The following is a 21,042-nucleotide window of genomic DNA, read 5'->3' as shown; positions in this document are numbered from 1 at the left end:
GAAAATATCTTGAGCCTTGAGAGGAATGTGGCTATGCCGCCTGTGTCAGACAGCTGCAACTTCTGCCTTTTGGTTCCTGTAAATAATTAGAAAGACCAAGCAGCACCAGAGATGAGACCCTCTCAGATCATTACGCCTCCTCATGGAATAGTAAAGTATTCTTGCTTAAAATGGAACAATCTGTAACCAATCAAACAGCTGTGGCATATATACCTGGTCTCGTATGGAAAATGCTGTGATCCTGCTGGAACTTCTCTGTCTCTGCCTATATAATTGAAACTTTAACTTCTCCGTTTTGGAAACACTGACCCCATTCATCTGCAGCTGGTGCTTTCCCAGGTGGCCAGCCTCAAGCTTTGCACTCAAATAAACTCTGTACTTAATCATATTTTCTGAAGGTTGACACAGATGTAAACTGAAAATAAACTCCTAAACCCCTCAACTGACCCGACAGACCCTTCGTGGCCAGACGGACCCCAGAGAAACCTGAAAAACTGAATTTCCAGTCATGACTGGAAGGGAAGTCAGACAGGCCTCCAGATACTCCCTCTCCCTTTGGAGTTTGGACACAACTGACCAGGATTAATATTAAAATAGACATCATAAACCGACCAAACTCTTCGTGGTGATAAGATACCAAATTCCAACCTGACTCTGGTATAGCATCACATGACAGATAGCAGACCCCGAAGGAAATAAAAATATTTTACCCCAAAATATATTTCTTTGACATATTTTGAAATGGCCAAGCAAAGCTGTCTTTGGTGGGGGAAATTTGCATTGGTAGAGAATCTCCATTAACGCAGCCTACCTTTCCCCTTCTAGGCCTTTCCTGGACCTAGGAGAGATTAAATATGAATGTGACACCTTTAAAGTCCCAAAAGAGACATGTACATCTATCCTCTCTGAAGGATATTCCCTATGAGGCGTCATCTCTATAACAAGAACCTTGGCTTCCACAACCCCTCTTAACTCAGGCGTGTATTTCTACTGACTTCAAGTCTTGAGACAAAGCTTAACTCTTTCAATCAACTGCCAATCAGTTGGTTGCCAATCAGAAAATCTTTGACTGTACCCATGACCTATAAGGCCCCATTTCAAAATATCCCACCACTTTAGGCTGAACCAGTGCACACCTTTCATGTATTGATTAATGACTGTATCCACAATTCCTCTCTCCCTAAAGTGTGTAAAACCAAACTGTGACCCAGTTGCCTCAGGCACATGTTCTCAGGACTTCCTAAGACTGTTCCCTGGACCATGGTCACTCACAGTGGCTCAGGTTTAAATATTTTACAGGGCTTTTTTGTTTTTCATTGCATCAACACAGACGTAGCCTCCATTATATGAAAACGCCTAGTTTCGAACCAGAAGGTGGGAAGCCTTGTCTGTCATGGGGAGATGACATACGAGAAAGGAAGGGAGAAGGATGAGAGGATGTCAGAGGACACAAATAAAGAGAAGAAGCACCTGGCAGGATAGAGGGGGCTGCGTCAGTGCCAGGATGCTGTGGCAGAGTTTGCTCTCTCTGCCTGCTGTGCTGGGGAGTAGAAAGAGGCAGGATTTGTGAAGCTCTCTGAGCATCTTTAAAGGAGTATTCCAATGCAAAGAATGAAGACTCTTCATTAGGTGGAGCTTAAGTGGCTCCTAATGCACAAGAATAATAGGAAGGAGTGGATTTGCTGCACTGCCTCAATTTGTGATTAGGTCTCAACTTTTAATAATCCAAAAGCCTCCGCTACAGCCTCTGGAGCTGCAAACCTTCTGCTGCCAATTAAGGGAACATTCTCCAAAATGATTAAGTCTCAAGGCAACGTCAAATCCTCTGCTAGCAAATGCTACAGAAATCACGATCTGTACCATGGGTCTCAGTCATCAGCATATCTGTAACGAATCCAGGTTAGAGAGAGGCGAGGGACGCCATCAATGTTACAGCCCTGGATCATTGTTTTCCTTGAAATGACCATAAGCCCAATAATAGGAAGGCTTAGCTAAGCAAGAGAAAACACGTCTTTTCCTCTGATATAGTATATCTGAAATCATATAATTATGCAGCTTAAAGAAAGTTGTCGGTAATACTCACTGCCATATCCCATCATTAGCTGGTGTGATATAAATGACATCAGGGGATATAAGAGGCCCATCAGGCAAATCGTCTGTCCCCAGGCACCAATGGGAAAGTGCGCCTTAATCACACCTTCACATGTGCTTTCTCTGTGATGGTTTAAGTGACTGGGGCTGTCGAGTTCTTGCCAGTTTTCCCCTGGGAATAGCACTGGCAAGATTATACTCATACTGGATTGGGTGTGACTTTCTTTTCCTTTCCACTGCAATTCTAACATTATTACTTGGCAATGCAAAGGTTTGAATTCCCAGTGGATGTTCGCTGCCTATTTGGACTACTTTTCTCCATTTCCATTCTTTTTCCCTGTTCTTTGCCCTTTCTGGCCAGGCCTCTAGGGAACTTCTATTTTTAGAGGCAAAATCAAAAGTGCCCCTCTGCTGGAAATAACGGCGATTGTTCCACTTGCTTAGGAAGAAGTCAGTACCCATATCTTAGATACTAATTCCCAAACAAAGACACGAGTCACATTTCTTACGGATATTCGAACTAGCACAATAGAGTGTTTAAATTCTCCTTCAAATCGTTCTGAGAGAAATCCCACTTTCCAAAAGGCACAATTTATTACGAGTTGTCAGATGAAACTATGAAATGTAAACACTGCCACAGAGGAACATTACAATGCAGCTTAAGGTTAATGCAGCTAACTTCTTATTTTGTTCAAGGGCAAAGAGAAGTTAATTCTAGGTCTTACCACGTTAACGATGTCCCTCTTAAGCCTTGTGGTTGACGAGCTTTATTGCCCATTTTCTTGACTGCAGAGTGCTTTTCATTTTTTTTTTTTCACACTTTGATGGATGTGTCTGCTATGAATTACCAGCTGCCCAGGTTTTCTGTGGGTCTGAGACACGTTCACGTCCTTTTTTGTGTCGAAGAGTTGTCTGGACTAATGTTAAGTCTAAGTATTTATTTTAATGTTGAAATAATAAAGAAGATTTAGCATGTGAGCTGTGGTGAGATACTTGTGTATCTTAATGGCCTTCAGGAGCCATTTTCTTTCAAGGATCATTTTTTCTAAAATTAGCTCTTGTCACATATCCAAGAAAACATCCCGTCTGCAGCAGAGAGGAAGATACCTCCCTCAGCTGGAATTCTTTTCTCTCTTAACACCCTTATTGGCACTTTTTACAAATGGGCCCTTCTCTTTTCTTTCTTTGCTTTTGGTAAATGTGAGAGTCTCCAGACTGCTAAAGCCAGAACACCAAGAAGGCACTCCCTCATTCATTCTCCCTGTAGTCTCTGTCTATTCTTAAGCCAATGTCCAGAAGAAAAGAAAGAAAAAGGTCGGCCAGGTCAGCGGAGCCTGGGGTGGGGGAGGCCGTCCCTCTCTCTAAGGAGTACAACCCTGCGGGATTTCAAGTCCTTGCCTCCTCAGAAGGGCAGCCCCCCTGCAGGCAGCGCCCCCTCCTTTTGATGGCGCTGTTTGACACCAGAATGCATGGGGCAATCCCACCTGCTAAGAAGGGCACCGCTGGCCGACCCAGTGACCTCGCTTGGTTGAGTCATAAGTTTAAAACACTGGTGCCTGGGCTTCCGGTTAGTGTAAAATTCAGATGTTTGAGTAACCCTCAATGGGGATGCCTGTAAGGTTCCTGAAGGCGGGGACTACATCTTACTCAGTCTCGTATTCCCACCAACCAACGTGGGCTGGCCTGTGGAAGGCTCCCAATAAATATTCCTGAAATCAATGAATGTCTGGAATTAAGAGAATAAGTGGGGGAAATGTACTGTCATGGCATTGCCTGACCAGGGGCTGTTGGTTGGTTCTGGAGGGCAAGGGTTCCTCATCTACTGTGTTTCTCAGCCTGGCAGAAGTGTCTGGGTGTCTCCAGGCAAAACCACGGTTAGGCTGTTGTAGGGTTAGGTCCGAGTCATTAACAGCAGTCGTGGCAGGAGTCAGCAGGCTGGTGGGTACACGAGCAGCAAAGGTATCCCAGGCTGCCACTGGCCAAATGCCTGTGCTGTGCTGGGCACCGTATCTACCTCACTCACATTGTCTCGTTTCAATTCCTCGTCTCAGTTTAATCTTGACAACAAATTCCTTACTAAACACAATTTGTCTCTAAGCTTAGGCCTACGAAAGCTCCAACTGATTCCCTCTGGTTTACTGTCCCAAAGCCCCTGTCTTTTTTTTTTTTTTTTTTTTTTTTTGAGACGGAGTATCGCTCTGTCGCCCAGGCTGGAGTGAGCCCCTGTCTTTTTTTCACTAGAACACGAAGCCAGAAAAAATTGCTGGAGTCAACTCAAGCACCAGCCTTAAAATTTTAATAAGATTTATTTTTCCTTTTGGCCACAAAGTACTATGTCTAATTTCACTCCAGCTCCCTACATTTAGCAGAACAAGTGATCCTCTGACACCCCTATCTTTGTTTGCTGGAGTAAATGATGTTCCCAGTTAGGCTTTACAATCCATACCTTCGCATGCCCCGCATTTGTCAGAGCTAGCTTAGGCTTGGGACACCTGCCAAGTGGATTTTGCCTGGGCAGAATGGGCTACCAATTTACTAACATTTCCGAAGAGACTACAGGCATTAGGCCCACGGTTGCAGGGGTTTGCTGCCTCGGCAGGAAGGCAAAACGGTTCTGTCTGCGTTGTTGCTTGGTCCCAGGACTGCTAAATAAATGACAAGCAATATGGATTAAAGTAAGCCTGGAAGCCTTCAAAGAGGAGGAGGTCCAGAGCTGGACCTCGAAGGATGCATGGGTGTGGAGGAGAATCAGTGGTTTCAATCCAGTGGAATGCCGGGGTCCAGTGTGCCACGGATGAGAATGTGCATGCTGGACAGACTCACGGTGAGCTGAGGCTGGACAAGGGTGAACTGCTCTTAGAAAGATGATGCCATTATCTTTCTGGGTCAGGTCATTCCAGCAGTACAGGGTTTTTGCTCAAGAGACAGGGCAGATGGGAACTAGTTTAAAAGGCAAAGATTCACATATGTGAGCCACTCTGGGCAGCTCCCAGTTGAGGAAGGGGGAGGTGGAAATGATTCCAGACGTCTATCAGTGATTGTGCAGAGACACAACACAAGCTGCCTACTAGTTAGGGTCTGCTGGCTTCCAGAAACAACATTCATCTGCTTTGGACTCAGTGGCCTGTTTGTTTTACAATAATTAGCATTCAAATATTTATACTTCATATCAGAAATGTGCCAAGGCTCATGACTGGAGCTGTGAATTCGCTTCAATCCCGATGGCTGATACTAAGAAGATGGACGATGTATACCTGCCATTGAGACTTGAAAGGTTAGGAGAACTCCTAAAATGTGAAGCGGGCTTTGAGGTAAAAGCATAGGTGGCCAGCAGGTGGCTTTTACAAGGAGGCTTCTGTACCAGCAGAGGCCACATTTCTTTCAGTGGGTGTTACAGAGTGAGACAGATAATGCTACCTCCTCTGAGGAGTAAAGGTCGTGCGCGGTTGACCAGAAAGCGCTGTTGGCAGCTGCCTAATTTTGGATAAGCCCTGATGTTGGATAAGCCTCAGTTTCATCAAATGTAAATTGTAAGATCATCACTGCCTGATGAGATGAATGAATACAGTAATGTGCTGAGCACTGTGCCTGGCCCAAAAAGAGAGCACAATAAGTATTTTTCAGTCCAAGTTTTGAAATTCTGTAAAAGTGGAAAAGATGGCATAACGTGCATGGATTTCATCGTATTAGTGTATTGTATTGTATATTACTGTATATTATACTAAATAATTTAATATCTATTACATACAGTAATTTGTTACATTATATGTATTATAATATACTGTATTGGTGCCATGTGTATAAACCTGAAGGTTTACCAGGAGGCACCTCTCTTTAACTGACCATAAACTGACACACTCTGGTTTAGATAAACACGAGTATCTGACTCAAGCTAATAAGCACTGAATAAGGGCTGCCTAAATAAAGCCCTCCCTCTCGTGTCTCAGTCATAAAAAGTAACCCTGTCAGGGACTGCATACCTGATAAATGTCTTCTAATGGGGTCACTGTGTTAATCAGCTTATTATAACTTATGCTGCTATAATTCAGCAAATATTATTAAGTCTATCATAAGGTGCACATCAGCACATGATACCTTGCCCTTGAAGAACTGACTCTGTTCTTGGGAAGTATTTAAATTCTTGTGTAACAAGCGTGAACAAAAAGATACTGTAGATTCAAATTCCAGAATCTCTCTTCAGTCCAGACCAGTGGGGCCTCTCACAGGAACCCAGGAAAGAAAAGGTGCTTAGGGGCACCCATTCAGAGGACTGCAAAGGCCCCACATGGCATCTGTTTCTCTCTTTGGAAGTGGTGTTTTATGTGATAAGAGCTACACCTAAAAAGATAAAGCAAAGCTAAATCTCTTAGCTCTATCTCCGTAGGCCAACTTCCGTGTAACAGTTGAGAGAAAAATAGAGGCTGCAAAACCAACATACAGAACTGGGCTATTGATGTAAAATGTTTAAACACGTAATATAAACCACCTAGTAGCTACCTCTGAGGAGGGGGGAAAGGGGTCTGGATGAGTGAGAGAGGGGATGCCTGCTTCATTACTAAAGTATTTCCTTCCTTACAAAGAAAAAGTTGGAAGTAAATATGGCAAAATATTAGTATGTGTTACATCTAGGTACATAAACCCTCTTATATTAGTTTATCTATTTTACCACATAAAGTATATAATAATTTTAAACAATAAAAATTTATAAAAATACGGTTGTAATAAAAGTTGTAAAAAGTTCTAAAGTAAGAGAAATAATTCATATTTCATCTCGATTTCCAAATCAATCCCCTTAGGTAACAATTCTTGCTGATCTAGTAACACAAAACATACATCTAACATTTTACACTGAACTCCAGATTTAGTTAAAGCTTTCGTCTGGTCTTGACATGACCAGTCAAGACAAGAATTACTGAATGCTATAATGGCTCATGAAAGCGTCACAGAGTGCTGAGCTTCCGGTGGAACAATCCTGACTCCTACTATCCATGTAAACTTGGGCAGGTTTCTTTACCTCTTTGTGCCTTGGCTGCATCTTCTGTAAAATGAAGAGCATCCCAACCTCACAGAGTTGTCATAGAATAACATATTTTAAAAGAGAAAATGCAAATAAAGTGTAACTCCTATAAATAATAGACATGTAAAAATCCCAGCTCTGCCGTGTGCCTGCAGGCTGAGCTAAGCACTCACGTATTCTACCTTGGCTCCTAACTGCCTGGGAAAATGGCATCTCTCCTCTTTCCATGTTAGGGGACAGCCCACAGGTAACAACCCTGGCTTCTCACTCCACCTTTTAATCCTTCCCACAGAAAAGGAGTCCCCAGTCCACTAAGAGACATGGATCATGGTGTGAGTCTCTGGAGACCCAAACTGTCCCTCAAATGGGTTTCTTCAAGATCTAGACTTGAGTGTGGAAGGGAAAAGGGAGGACTGGCTACCCAATTTGTTGCTCACCTCCAGGACACAAGCTTCACCTGGCTTTTTCACTAGCATCCTTGAGATTTTTACCCTCCTCTGTTTGACATTCATGGCACCAACTACGGTGTTGAGCAGTTACTATTTCAGTTTCCCTCACATCCTATGACTGAGGAGCTATGGTCAAGCCCATTTTATGGATGAGAAAAATGAGTGATAGTGAGGTATTAATTACTTAAAAGCACCACTTGTTACTGTGTGGTGAAGGTAAGACAGGACCTGGTATCTTTGAAGGCAGTCAAAATAAGGACATTTGACAATGACATTTGCTCTCATCACCTCCTGGTATTATTGAAAATAACCAAGAAAAAATGCATTGGCAAGAACATTTTGAGTTTAGATGTTCTACCAGTTTGTTCAATTTTCATGACATGAGGAACAGTCAATAGATTTAATAATATGCCACCGGAATCTGGGTCAATTTTTGGTTTCATAAAATAAGTGTAAATGAAAAGATGATCCTGGCATGCAGAAAAATCACCTTGGCAGATGCAGAGGGGCCAGTGAAAGTCACAGACAGGTGAGCATTTTTCTGGGCATGTGCAGATGGAAGCTGTTTGCTTTGCAAGGCTATGAAGAGGCTGTGGTAGAGTAGTATTGACACTACTTAAGTTTGATTTCTGAGGATGGAATTTTAAGACCTTATTCAAATAAAATGCCAAGTTGCTAATGACCTAACACCTTGCCTTGTATGATGGGATACATTATCCGTAGAAGTCACAGGAAAAGTCAGCCATGGGGTGTTGATTTTAATAAAAGACTTGGGCTGAGGGAAACCCATTAATTTTTATATTAAAACACATATACGGCCAGGTGCAGTGGCTCATGCCTGTAATTCCAGCATTTTGGGAGGCCAAGGCGGGTGGATCACCTAAGGTCAGGAGTTTGAGACCAGCCTGGTCAACATGGTGAAACTCTGTCTCTACTCACCTGGGCGTGGTGGCAGGTGCCTGTAATCCCAGCTACTCGGGAGGCTGAGGCAGGAGAATTGCTTACATCCAGGAGGCGGAGGTTGCAGTGAGCTGAGATTGCGCCACTGCACTCCAGCCTGGGTGACACAGCAAGACCCTATCTCAAAAACAAAACAAAACAGAACCAAAACACACACACACACACACACACACATATACACACGTTTTGGAGTCAAATATAAAATCAACTTGAAAATGTAATACAAAATATGGCCCTTCAAATAAATTTCTTCGTGTGGGGTTTTCAGCTCTGTCCTCTGATCATCTTGAGCTGAGTGTTCTCTGTCCGTAGAGGGGCCTCTCTGGGCAGGTGTGAGCAGCACGGCCTTAGGAGGTTGCTGGGGTGACACTCAAGAACACGGCCTCGCCGCTAACAAGAATAACCTACACACAGGTCACGTGTTTTCTCTCCAGTCTACTTGTCCAGTGTTCACTTTTCAATGCCAGTAAAAACAGATACTAGATTATGAGTAATTTCTGAATATTACAAAATAATTTTTGAGGTTTCTACCTCTGAGCACTATCTCGCTGTCATATCTTCTTCTTACCAATAAGCTCGTCATGGCCAGTCAGTGAGTCACTGTTCCCATGTGAACAGCAACATAAAAGCTTTTGTGTGTATGTGCGCCATGTGTACATATGAGCACAGAATGGATCATGCATTACACATTCACTTACTTTACTCATTTACCGTTTTACTTGCTTTAGTCATGTTTTTTACTCACTTTACTCATTTTGCAGATATTTGAGCACCTGCTCTGTATTGAAATCTAGGTAAAAATGCTGAGCAAATCAAAAAGAACTTCTCCCGCATTCAGCTGACAGTAATGTGGGAAAGAGAGAAATTATACAAATTCTGCAGGACACTGTGTAGTTTTACCTGATTTTTTTCCATTCCCTTTTACCACATGACCTTCCTCCATTCACGGTGATAAACTCAAGACTCCCCAGCCCTAAAGGATAATTGGGGCAAAGGAATCAGAGGAGAATTACGTCAATTCTTGGCTTTTAAGTTCAAACGCTGTGTTTCAAGGAGTGAAGAAGGGAGGTCAAAAAATGGAAAGAATACTTGCTAAGCCAGTTTTCTTTTGGCCAAGGGAAGATAAAAATTATCTCTGGGCTGATGGAAAACAAGAGTGGGAGTAGATGAGTTAGACACTGGCAAGTGTCTCCAAAGAGGATTCCCATATCCTGCCAACACCAAACCCTCTTGGGCTAGCACCAAGAGGAAGAGGACGCTAGAGCCCTAGGTGAGTTTGGGGGTTGAATGTAGAAGAGATCTTGACCCACTCTGCACCTCTGAATCTTAGATGTGAGGATCTTGCAGGAATTCCCTACCCTACTGGAAATGGAAGCATTGTGATGAATGTGTGAGCCAGAGTTGTCTGTGCTCAGAATGGCAAGGGAGGACAGCCAGATGGGCCCCAAAGAAGGAAAAATCTGCACAACTAAAGAAGAAGGTGTGCAGGCATGGGAGTGGGGGCAGGCAGCAGACGGCAGCACATGTTGTAATGCTTCACAGAACGGGAGACCAGGCTGGCTGCCAATGCTGGGACAGTACAACATATGTGCAAGTGGATGCTAACTAAGGACCAGACAATCTTCCTGATGTCACGAGGCTGTCTATGCCCTCAGGAATTAGAGGGAGAATAAAGAACCTACGTTTACAATGTCAACTTTATTTAATCACCTAAAAGCGTTGGCTGAATTGGCAGTAAAATTTCCCTGTTCTCAGTGGAATGTGGTCTCAAAATATAGCCTAAGTCGAACTTAGATAAAGTTGCATTTTTTGAATACTTGTGGAAGTGGATGGAAAATACACATCTGCTACACACATGCACAGTTATAATTGTGCTGTGTTCTCTCTATACTGATGTCGCCATGTTGACATCCATATCGTTGGTTTCTCCCCTGGACTGCAGATCCATATGATCAATAAAATATGTGATATCACTACTTAAATGTGTTCTGAGAATCTCAAACTTAACGTCCAAACAAATATCTGTTATTCTTTTTTCCTGCCTTAGTCTTCCCCATCCAGTAAATAGCACGGCCAGTCACTCAGTTGCCCAGGTGTTGTTCTTGATTCCTTTTTCCACTTATAACCATATCCAATCCCAACCACAAGCAAACCCTGACAACCCTAACTCCAAAATGCATCTAGACTCTGACAATGCGTTGCCTTCTCCACTGCCCCCATGTGGACCCAGTCATCTCTCACCTGAACTGTGTAAGAACTTTTGAACTGGTCTCCCTGCTTCCATCCTGTCTGTCTTCTGCAGATGCTCCATGCAGCAATTGGAGTGACACTTTTCAAATGGAACTTCAACGTGGAAAATTCCTGTGCTCAACCCTCCATTATTCTTCCTTATACTAAGAATTAAAAAAAAAAAAAAAAAAAAAAAAAAAAGACCCTTTGCAGTGGCCTGCAAGGCTGTGTCCCTGCTTGTCTCTCTGCTCTCATCACTTACCCATTCCCTGGCCTCCTTGCTCCCTCCTACCCAGCCCCTTGCTGCCCCTGAGTCAGCTCACACAGCTTCTGGGCATTTGCTTGGGCCCTTCCCTCTGCCTGGGACAAGTCTACTCTAGAACCCGGCTTGCCTTCCTCCTAGTTTTGTTGAAGTCTTAGCTCAAATGCTACCTATTCTGTAAGGGTTTCCCTCTAGCATGTTTGCATCCCTTTCTCTCTACCTCTCTTGGTCATCTTTGCTTGGATATTTGGTACTGACGCCACCGGATATGCTTATTTGTTTACTGCCTTTCTTCTCTAGTGAACCCTAAGCTCCAGCAGGGAGATCTCTCTTTCTGGCTGACCATACATCCTCAGACTGGAACAGTGCCTGGCACATAGTAAGAAGTCTGTCAGTCCAGGAAGGTGGTCGAGGAGGAAATGATTTAGGTGCTGCGGTGAGACAAAAGACTTAGGGCATAATTTCAATGGGGGAGCCTGGGAAGGTCTTTTGGAGGCAGAAAAATTTAAGCAGGGAACAAATGGCTAGTGAGGAGTTAGGTACTTGGGGACAGAGTGCATCTCACGTGCAGGAAACAAGAGCTGCAAAAGGTAGGGCAGCTGAGAGCTGTACACCGTGTACTGCAACACGGGCAGGTACATGGCTGTATCACAGGTCCTCTTTATGAAGATCAAACCACCTGTTACTGACTCTATAAACACATTGTGAAAGAAGCTTCTATGAAATCGACTAACAACAACTTTTGAAATAAAATTTTAATGTTTTTATCACATCTAAGTACATGAATAAGGTGCAATGGGTTTCAGCATCCACATCCGAGATCAGTAAAGGCCTTCCCTCACAAATGGTTTTGGCTAAAACTCAACCATATACAATTGGGATATGAAAACTTAGAATTACGTGTGAAAGCTTATTTTGTGTTGTACGGAACTAGAAAAAGCGAAAAGTGAAAACAATAACATAGCTATACCCTCCCCGCTTCGATTGACTGCACAAAATTTTGCTGGCTTCAACAGTTTCACAGTCTAACATGCTTAGGAGACCTGCTAGAAATGCTAGAAACCTGAATCTGCTCTTGAAATGTCAGTGATAGAAATTAAAGGAAGAGTAGAAGAGTGAGACCCCAACTGTGGCTAAATCATCAGACTATGAACATAAAACTAACCAAGATGACACAGGAAAATAGCACAGCAAAGGGGAAGAAAAATGCTATCTAAAAATTGTGTGCCTTGGAGATGTCACCAAGAATCACAAAGCCTGATGAACTCTGCTTTAATATTCATATTAAACAAGTCATCTGTTTTATCTTCTCATCTCAGCCCATCCTGGCCCTTTTTCCTTACTGCCCTAACCTCTCTCTGACCTATGGAAATCTCTTTCTCCCAATTTGTAAATAAGTCATGGCATATAAACTGCCAACCTACCCCTTGATAAGAATACCCATTTTTATATATAATTGTGTGTGTGTGTGGATTAGACATTTATTATATATCCAGGCACTGTGCTAGATGGTGGGGATTTAAAAAGACAATACAACATGGTCTTATCTTTCATGATCCTATAATTTAGTGGAAATAACTGTTGAAGTCTTCATTGTGTGTGTGTCAGCCAAGAATATTTCATTACTAAGTAAAATCGATGGTCTTTTTTTTTTTTTTTTTTTTTTTGAGACAGGGTCTCACTCTGTCACCCAGGCTGGAGTGCAGCGGCCGTGATCTTGGCTAACTTCAACCTCTATCTCCCAGGTTCAAGTGATTCTCCACCTCAGCCTCCCTAGTAGCTGGGACTCCAGGTGCCCACCACCGAGCACCATGACTGACTAATTTTTGTATTTTTTGATGGAGATGGGGTTTCAGCATGTTGGCCAGGCTGGTCTTGAACTCCTGACCTCAAGTGATCTGCCCGCCCTTGGCCTCCCAAAGTGCTGGGTTTACAGGCATCAGCCATGGCATCCAACCTCATTTATTCTTATTTCATACTCTCATGTAAATATACAAACGGAATTACAATCAGGGTATCTGCATCTAATCTCCACACTGATTAAATGACAGTTCTGTATCACAAAAGAAAGTACTAATCCAACACTTATTCACTCAACAAACATCTATTGTAAGCCACAGAGTCAGACATGAAATTGTGAGTGATGATTCCGTATATGATATGCAGCTCAAATGAAATGCTAATGCCGCTGCACCAGAGTAGTGAAGCAGTACCCATCTTTATGTTGCCTCTCACTCCAGTGTGCTTTTGCTCATTTTATTTCTGCTCCTGGCAAGATTTAAATAAAGGCTTTTTTTCTGTGCTCTACAAATGTTTGCAGCAGCTATATTACAGTGACTTAACACAGCATTAACTACAGTACAAATACATACTCCCTAGATTGCTTTTCAAGAAAGGAAAATGTTTATGATATCTATCAAACAAACACTGAATTCATCAGTCTGAAATTTATTTAAAGTGTCAGACGAGTCTGACAAAAATCTATACCGAGAATTCATTTCTGAACAGTGTAGGCTTATTACTTTGATTTCAAAGAAAAAAAAATACCCTAAAAAATGTTCTGGCTCTCTTAGAATGTAAAGTTCAAGTTAAGCCATGTATGGCTACTATGGGTTTACAATGAATTATGAATTATTTCTGGCTTGGTTGCTTAACTTGCAGTAAAATTTTTAGTCCCAATTCTGCAATAAAACAAAATATCAGTCTAAGTGAAAACAAGTGAGAAGCATGGGCTGAGAGGAATGTACTTTCATTATGCTTTACTTTATGACCCAGGCACCAACCTGAGGCAGGGCACAGAAAAAACATTTCTAGACAGAGACAGGGCAAATCAGCCAAGAAAATGACTAAGTGCTGGAGAAAACAAATCACTGAGCTATTTTAAATCTAATTAATTTGATAAAATATTTTTCCCAATCTAAAAATAAATGAATACAATAATAGCATCATGAGTGCATTGCTTACAATGTAAATGTCTTTTTTTTTTTCTATTAAAGAAGCCAAAGAACAGGGTATTCCTGGGGATATTTTTCTCCCTTGGAAGTTTGCCATCATGTGTGTTACAGCTGGGACAGGCCTTACAAGGACTCCAAATTTCTTTCTTGTACAAATGAGGAGCCCGTGGTCTGGAGAAACGAGGCAAGTTACCTATGGTTACAAAGCTAGCTGGAGGAAGACACAGAATGAGAGGACAGGTTGCCTGGCTCACGTTTGCCCTCTTGTTCTCCATCATAAAGTGACGGAAAGGGACCGAAATACTTACAACCTACAGAAATCTATTCCACTCACGATATGCTCCTTGTCACCCAATGATACAGAACAAATTGGATCATGGATTTTTGCTTCTTGGGTGTTTTGGAGTTCTGTAGCTAAACACGATGCTGCAGAAGCTGGGAATGAGGAACCTCAAGAACAAAACCCCTACACTATAAAGTGTGTAGAATCATTCCAACAGAGTTCAAGATATTTTGGGGAGCACAGGTGACCCCTTGTCTAACGCACAATGTTTCTGAGGCTGGTTCCCAAGCAGACGGCCATGAGGTGGCATCGTAGAACATGTGGGCAGCAGCCCTATGGCGCACTGTGCAATCAAGGAAATACACCTGCAAAATACTGAGAAATCTGGGTCCTCCACTTGCTAAAGGTAGGACCTGGCACTACTTCATTAACCTCTCCTATCCCCAGTTCTCCCAACTGTAAAATAAGAAGAGTAATTAAGTGCTCTGAACATCTCACAAGGTAACTGTGGGGATCGATAGAGACTGGGTATAAAAGATGATGTGGAGCTAGGAAGAGATATTACCATTACATGCATGTTCTTTCCTCTTGGGAAGACAGCACAGAAGCTACAAACCAATATTATTTCTGGAGGTGTGGTGCCTGGTGCTGCCTCAGAACCTCTAAGGAGGTGTATTTAAAATGCAACTTCCTGGGTTCTATCCCAGATTCACTGAAATGAAATCTGGGGGGGAGCGGCCCATGATCCTGTCATGTCAAAACTTTCTTTTGGATTGCATGCCCCTAGAAGGGCTTCACTAGAAGAGATCCAGGGACTAAAAGCCAGAGGAGGCTGGGAAGATGGGCAACCGCATTCCACAGAAACAGTGTTCAACCCACTGGTTGGAATCTCCAGACTACCCACAGATGTCTGTGTGATTTCAATCCTGTAATTCTTGTTACCTCTACCACAACCAAGCTCTCTCCCTGCAGCACTTCAAGCTCTGGAGACTCCAGGCACTGGCAGACACACACCTGCAAGCCTGTGCAAGGCTTGTTTTCTTAAGCCTCCTGCTCTGATGGCCCCCGGTCTTCTCCCATGTTCCTGTAACACTTCACAGGTAACTATTCCTCCCCAGGCAGACCAGTGACCGGCACATTTTACTTTCAGCGTGTGATGTACAAATACTTGAATGAAAGATAGAATATGGAATTCACAAAAATCTTACTATAGCATTTAACACTATTCTTTTTGCAAAATGTATTCACATTTCCGTTAGAGAAGGCAAAGCTAATAAGCATTTGAGTAACAAATACCTGGATTCAAATACATTTCCAACGTAAGTTTTTTTCTCATTTACTAGCTGTATCAAATTGGGCAGGTTATTAAACCTCACCCTCAAGAAACTCAAGAAACCATCAGTTTCTTCAACTGGAAGACAGATGTAATATCATACAACCTAGCCCGCCTTCGGAAGATTTTAATTGGGCTCCATAGGAAAGGCAATTAATGTATTGCCAGGCACAGATGCTCAAAGAATGTTCATTCTCTTCTTGTCCTTTTCCCTTTTCACACTTTCTAATGGGTTCTCTAATAGTCTGCAATAGCCACAGCTTGTAACAAATCTTCCAAAAGGAACTCCGACAGTAAATTTGATTCCTACTCAGTAGCGTGCTATTAAATGTTTTACAATCATCTCTCAGGGAGGGGGAGTGGAGGAAGAATCCTGATTGTCAGTGTTTGCGCATTCTATGGTGTAAACGCTTCCACTATAGCCAATTTCAAACTACCAATGGGATGTTACTGAACAGAACTGGGATGCGATGTGCAAGAGCTCATTATTGTATGAGTATTTCCACCACACAGATACAATAAGAGTAAATAACTTCAAGAGCGCAGATAATATGAAATAAATTGCAAAATGAAATAAAATAATCAGAAAGTGATGAGTGTGCAGCATTTGCCACCTTTGTTTTTAAAGTGGCTCATAAAATTCCTGAAAAGGTACAAGCCAACTCCAGCACACTACTGTATCTTACTCCATCAGGAGAACTCTGCCCTTAGGGAAGCATTAATTCCAGGCATTTCCGCCTACCTGGAGAGCTTTCTTGATGCAGGACCTTTTAAAGAGATGCAGAAAACACATGCTTAAGAGTTTCTACAGAGGTGAAACATAGCTACAAAACAGTACGTGTCTATATAATACTGACATGCTGTACATGTGCATCAGCTCTGCTAGGGAAAAGCCTTGTCTGGGGAGAAAGAAAGCTGCATAGGGCTTAACATATGGAAATACCCTGTCAACAGTAATAGGTAGTAAGCAAGAGTAAAATTTGTTACACCTCTTCTCTCCATCTCGTCCTTATTACGTACATTTATTTACGTGGCTTAACTTTTACCTTAGGTCCATCCTCGCTGTACGACACTAAGCCACGATGTAATAATTTTTAGGGTCCATGTCAGACACGTGTGCCACTCTCACTTCAGACACAAGGAAATGGAGGTACAGAGGAGGAAAGCAAGTTGCCCACAGTTAAAAGAGATGTAGGATTGGAATTCAGGCCTTATACTTTTATAAAATGGATTAGCTCTCCAAAGCCTTTAGGCTACTATATTTTATTTGCTTATTCATTTGTACACTGACTGTTTTCAAGAGATAATAAAATATATTTGTGACATATACAATTTTGTTTGCAGCCTGCTCAGTTCTAGAAGTGACATTTAATGACCCTGACTTGCATTTGCATTAGGCTGTCTTTACCACAAGAGAGCCATCATGTTTGAAAACTTGCTCCGTAGAAGAAGTGGTAGGAATTAATTTTCATTAAAGGTTTATTAGGTACCAAGGATATCAGAAAATAAATTATAAAGATGGCTTCATTTAAACAGAAGAACCACCTACAAGTTAGGTCATATTATGGCCTCAATGTTATGATGAAGAAACGGAGGCTCCTTGAGGTTAAGAATCCATCAGGAGTCTCTAGGGCTGGCTTCCTGGGCATGTGACCTGTGTAGTCATGTGGGACCCCACACTCAGAAGAGCCACACTTGTTTTAATGCTCTCCTGCCACTGGCCTGAATTTCTCAGTAACTCTGTCTTTGACTTTGTGCGCTGTACCTGAAGTTAGATGGGAGAGAGTGGAACGATGAAGCAGACAGGGGTCATATGTGTACCACATCCTGTCCACCGTTCCTTGCTGCCCACTTGCAGACAACATTCATGATGCCTCGTGAGCACAGGACTCTGGTGAGGCCACAATGCTTGGGAGTTCAGCAGGACCCAAAACGAGTGCAAGGTGAGTATGACACCTCTATGAGAAGTGGAGGATCCCACAGCTCCCAGAGGCCATGCTTTCTGTCAGAACCAGAACTAGCTTCAAACACAAAAATAAGGCAACTGTACTTTAAGAAACACAACCGACCAAGGCTCCTATCATGTCCTTTCTTATTTCCTTGTATTGGCCAGCCACTCGTGCTCCAAATGGTGACAGAGAAGGAAAGTCCTGCCTTAGTCATCAGGAAGCTGAAGGTAGAATGTGTTGGTAAAACATGCATGTATCAAGAAGTGAAATAAAAACAACAGAATTAGTTTTTGGCAGCGTTTCCTCTGTTCTGGTCAGAAATAAATGCATAGGCATGTAACAGCTATGAAATACAAATTGTGTAACTTCAGTGATTATACAAACAAGTTAAATGCTCTTAAATTTGCAATTAAAATTGGCATTGCACGAGTTAGTGAATAGAAAAAATCATACCAATAACTAAATTTTTAATATTTCTTTACTTAGAACATTTAAAATACTGTGACAATTCAAGAGGGAAGGAAGAGAAGGGAAAGGAGGGCAGGGAAGCAGTGGGAAGGAAAGGGCAAAACATTTTGTTTTCGCACCTTGGAGGGCACTTCTTTCCTGGTTTTTGAATAAATAGCTCCACATTCTAATCTCGCACAGGGTGCCACAGCCAGCCCTAGCTGTCACACAACTTGGAAGCATCAGAGTCAGTATCTGAATCCAAACTGACTCCAAAGCTCCTTTGCTTTGACCCCATTTTATTCAGCCTTTTATTTTAAGCAACAGGGCTCTTCAGTTTCAGAAAATTTTTGTCATGATTCCACTGTTGGCAATCTGGACATGTGACAATTGTTTATCCCTCTTCCTTTTTCTTAATTTTTTCCCTTTTCTCTGAATCATTTAACCTGTGCTTTCTCCATTCATTGAACAAGTATTCACTCTGTGCCAGGGACATCTAACTCTGTTACCCGGTGGTGCATCGGCAAAGCCTAGGATTTTAGAGACAACAAAGGCGAAGTCATTTCTAAGAACCTCCAAAATCCCAAGTGACGAGGTTTATGCAACTTCAAAGTCTTTCTGCTTTTTTTTTTTTTTTCTCCTAATACTTGATTACGTCTCTAAGCAGAGGCTGCACTTCATGCAGGTCTAATCTTTCAGAGCACAGTGTGGTTACGGACCCATCCCCCACCCGACCCCCACTGCCAAAATAAGCACTGGCTGCTAAGTAGGCATTCAGTTTCAAAGAGGGTTTGTTCCACTGAACACTGAACGTGGACTAGAAGCAGCAGATTAAAATTCTGTTTGCTTGTGTCCTACGGAGGACTCAAAGTCAGGGGATTTCTATCCAAGACTTTCTGTTTTTCCTTCCTCAACTGCTCCCTCCCCCTGCAAAAGCCATTGTCTGGGTTGTAAGTTAAACCAATCATAAGCCATCTCAAAGGATAAGGTATTATATAAGAAGGTAAGGCAAGAGCGAAACTAACAAACAAAACCCTAGGCCACTTACGCTGCTTAAGCAAGAGCCAAAACATGTGCTTGACATGCCGCCAATTCTATTTCTTTTAATTCTTCTATTGTGTCCTAATGATAATAGCCACAAATGCTAACTTTGAGCCCAGCACAGGTGTGCTGGCTGGCAATTTAAAATACTGTTTGTCAAAAGAAACTAGATCATTTACTCTCACTTTACAGGGGAAGAAACTGAAGCCTGGAATACGGTTAACTTTTTCGTGGTTTGTTAAAACAAACAGAAGGAAAAGAAAGAAGGAAAGAAAAAGGTAACTCACACAAATCCCCGCAAGGTGCAGGGCCTGGAATTTAAGACTAAAATCTGTGGACTCCAAAGCCTCTGTCTCTCCTCACAGGCTGCCCCCTACAGGCTACAAAGTGCATTCCTGCACTGCGCATCTCAGTGCCATATGGATTTCGGATTATATGTCCAATTCTGACTTCAGTTTTACTGAAAATAAACTCTTCATAGTTCATAAATTTTTAGAACCGGCCATAATAAACTAAATATCTGTGTACAAGTCCCAAAGCGAAGATCACTGCACTGGAAGCCTCTAGCAGTGCTTCAGACATGCTTGCTGCTAACACTTAGAACTGCCGTTATCAGAGACAGAGACGGGAGATGAGAAAGAAACGGACTGGGAGAATAGAAACTGAAGAATGCCAAGGAGAGAACCCAATATGACAAAACCGTCATCAATCTACCATCTGTGTGGAGTTTGGGGGTCTCAGAGACATCATAGGTCAACTTGTTTTTCAAATGTCTGAAATTTTGTCCCCACGTGTGAATTGTGGCTAAAAACCATGAATCAGGGAGTGCAATACAAAACAACCCCACTTATTAAATGCCTTATTCATGGAGGGAGTGTCATTACATTCTGCTGTAAGCTGGTGGTAAGATTCAAAGTAGACTGGCGGTGGGCCATTGTTAGCTTGTAACAAACCCACTATGGTGAATGAAAGTAGCTTCTTTTATTTAACAAACATCTATGGAAGAAATTTGCTAACCACTGGGGATATAAAGGCAAAAGAGATGAGCTCCCGTATCTTAAGAACTGGTGGCTGGGGAGGGGTGGTGGGCTTTGGAGGGGATTTTGGGAGTGAACAGAATATTCCACAAGTACAAGACAGGTACTCCAGAAGAGGAAGGCCTGGAAGGGAGCTGCAGACTCCCTAGAATTCTTCATTTGGAGGGGAAGGGCACTTTTCAAACAGGTGCAACCAATGGAGATAGGGGTGTGGGCCTCTGGCAGCTTCCTTGTGCACAGAGCTTGTCTTCTTCCATTGAGATATTTGGATGAAAACAAAAGTAGGGCTACTCTGTTAATTTTCTGCAGCAAACTGTAACACATCTTGTTTCATCCTTCCATCTTCTCCCCCAGGAACTTCAAAATACCGACCGCCCTTTAAACTCAGGGATAACTGCTCCCATCCTTGGAAGCCCGTGATTTGGCAATGGGGGCGGGAGAGGCTCTAGCTCCCACCCAGTCAGGGAGGGCATGGGCTGACTGTTCACAAAGTGCAGACGCCCCTCCCGCTGCTGCTTTGGCTCTCTGGGCAGAAGCAGGGCCTTCAAAGCTGTCAGTCAGACCTTTGAGAACATGAAATAACCCTGGGGAGGGAAGAAAGGGTTTGTTTGTTTTTAAGCTCTTCTCATTAAGTTGACTGATAGGGAGGCTCACACACAGCAGTGGGGGGCATCCAAATCTGATGTTTGAGCCCAGACAGCTCCAAGGGGACACCCCTTGGCTGCTCTCCCTTGCACCTGCCCAGGTGGCCGGGCCTCCGACTGTCCTCTCTGCACCTCACCCCTTCTGGACACCAAGCAGGACTGAACAGACGGCCCTGCCCACAAGGCACCTGACCTTTGAGCCAGGGAGAGAGCCAATCCTTTATTTAATTGTGGAGACTGTGATGAGGCTAGCCACTGTGCTGTGCCACTTTCCACTTCACCTGGGTGACAGACCAACACAGCTAACGAAGGTGACGTGCCTGGGGTCTGTCTGCAAGATGGCCAG

The 21,042-nt window shown here is 42.9% G+C and overlaps 1 protein-coding gene across 10 annotated transcripts in view; it reads right to left on the bottom strand.

Annotated features, from left to right (window-relative positions):
• Nucleotides 1–21,042, bottom strand: part of LOC105490176 (ST6 beta-galactoside alpha-2,6-sialyltransferase 2) — an 85,895-nt gene that overhangs the window by 47,438 nt on the left and 17,415 nt on the right. Inside the window, exon 1 of one of the 10 annotated variants that reach the window (XM_071077162.1) lies at nt 2,817–4,249. The exons of the other annotated variants lie outside the window; for them this stretch is intronic. The gene's annotated coding sequence lies outside the window, so the exon portion shown is untranslated. Of the gene's footprint in view, nt 1–2,816; nt 4,250–21,042 lie in introns of those variants that run through there. 10 annotated transcript variants of the gene reach the window in all.

Source organism: Macaca nemestrina, chromosome 13 (assembly GCF_043159975.1).
Source record: "Macaca nemestrina isolate mMacNem1 chromosome 13, mMacNem.hap1, whole genome shotgun sequence".
NCBI classification, from domain to species: domain Eukaryota; kingdom Metazoa; phylum Chordata; class Mammalia; order Primates; family Cercopithecidae; genus Macaca; species Macaca nemestrina.
This window is presented reverse-complemented; position numbering and strand designations above follow the sequence as displayed.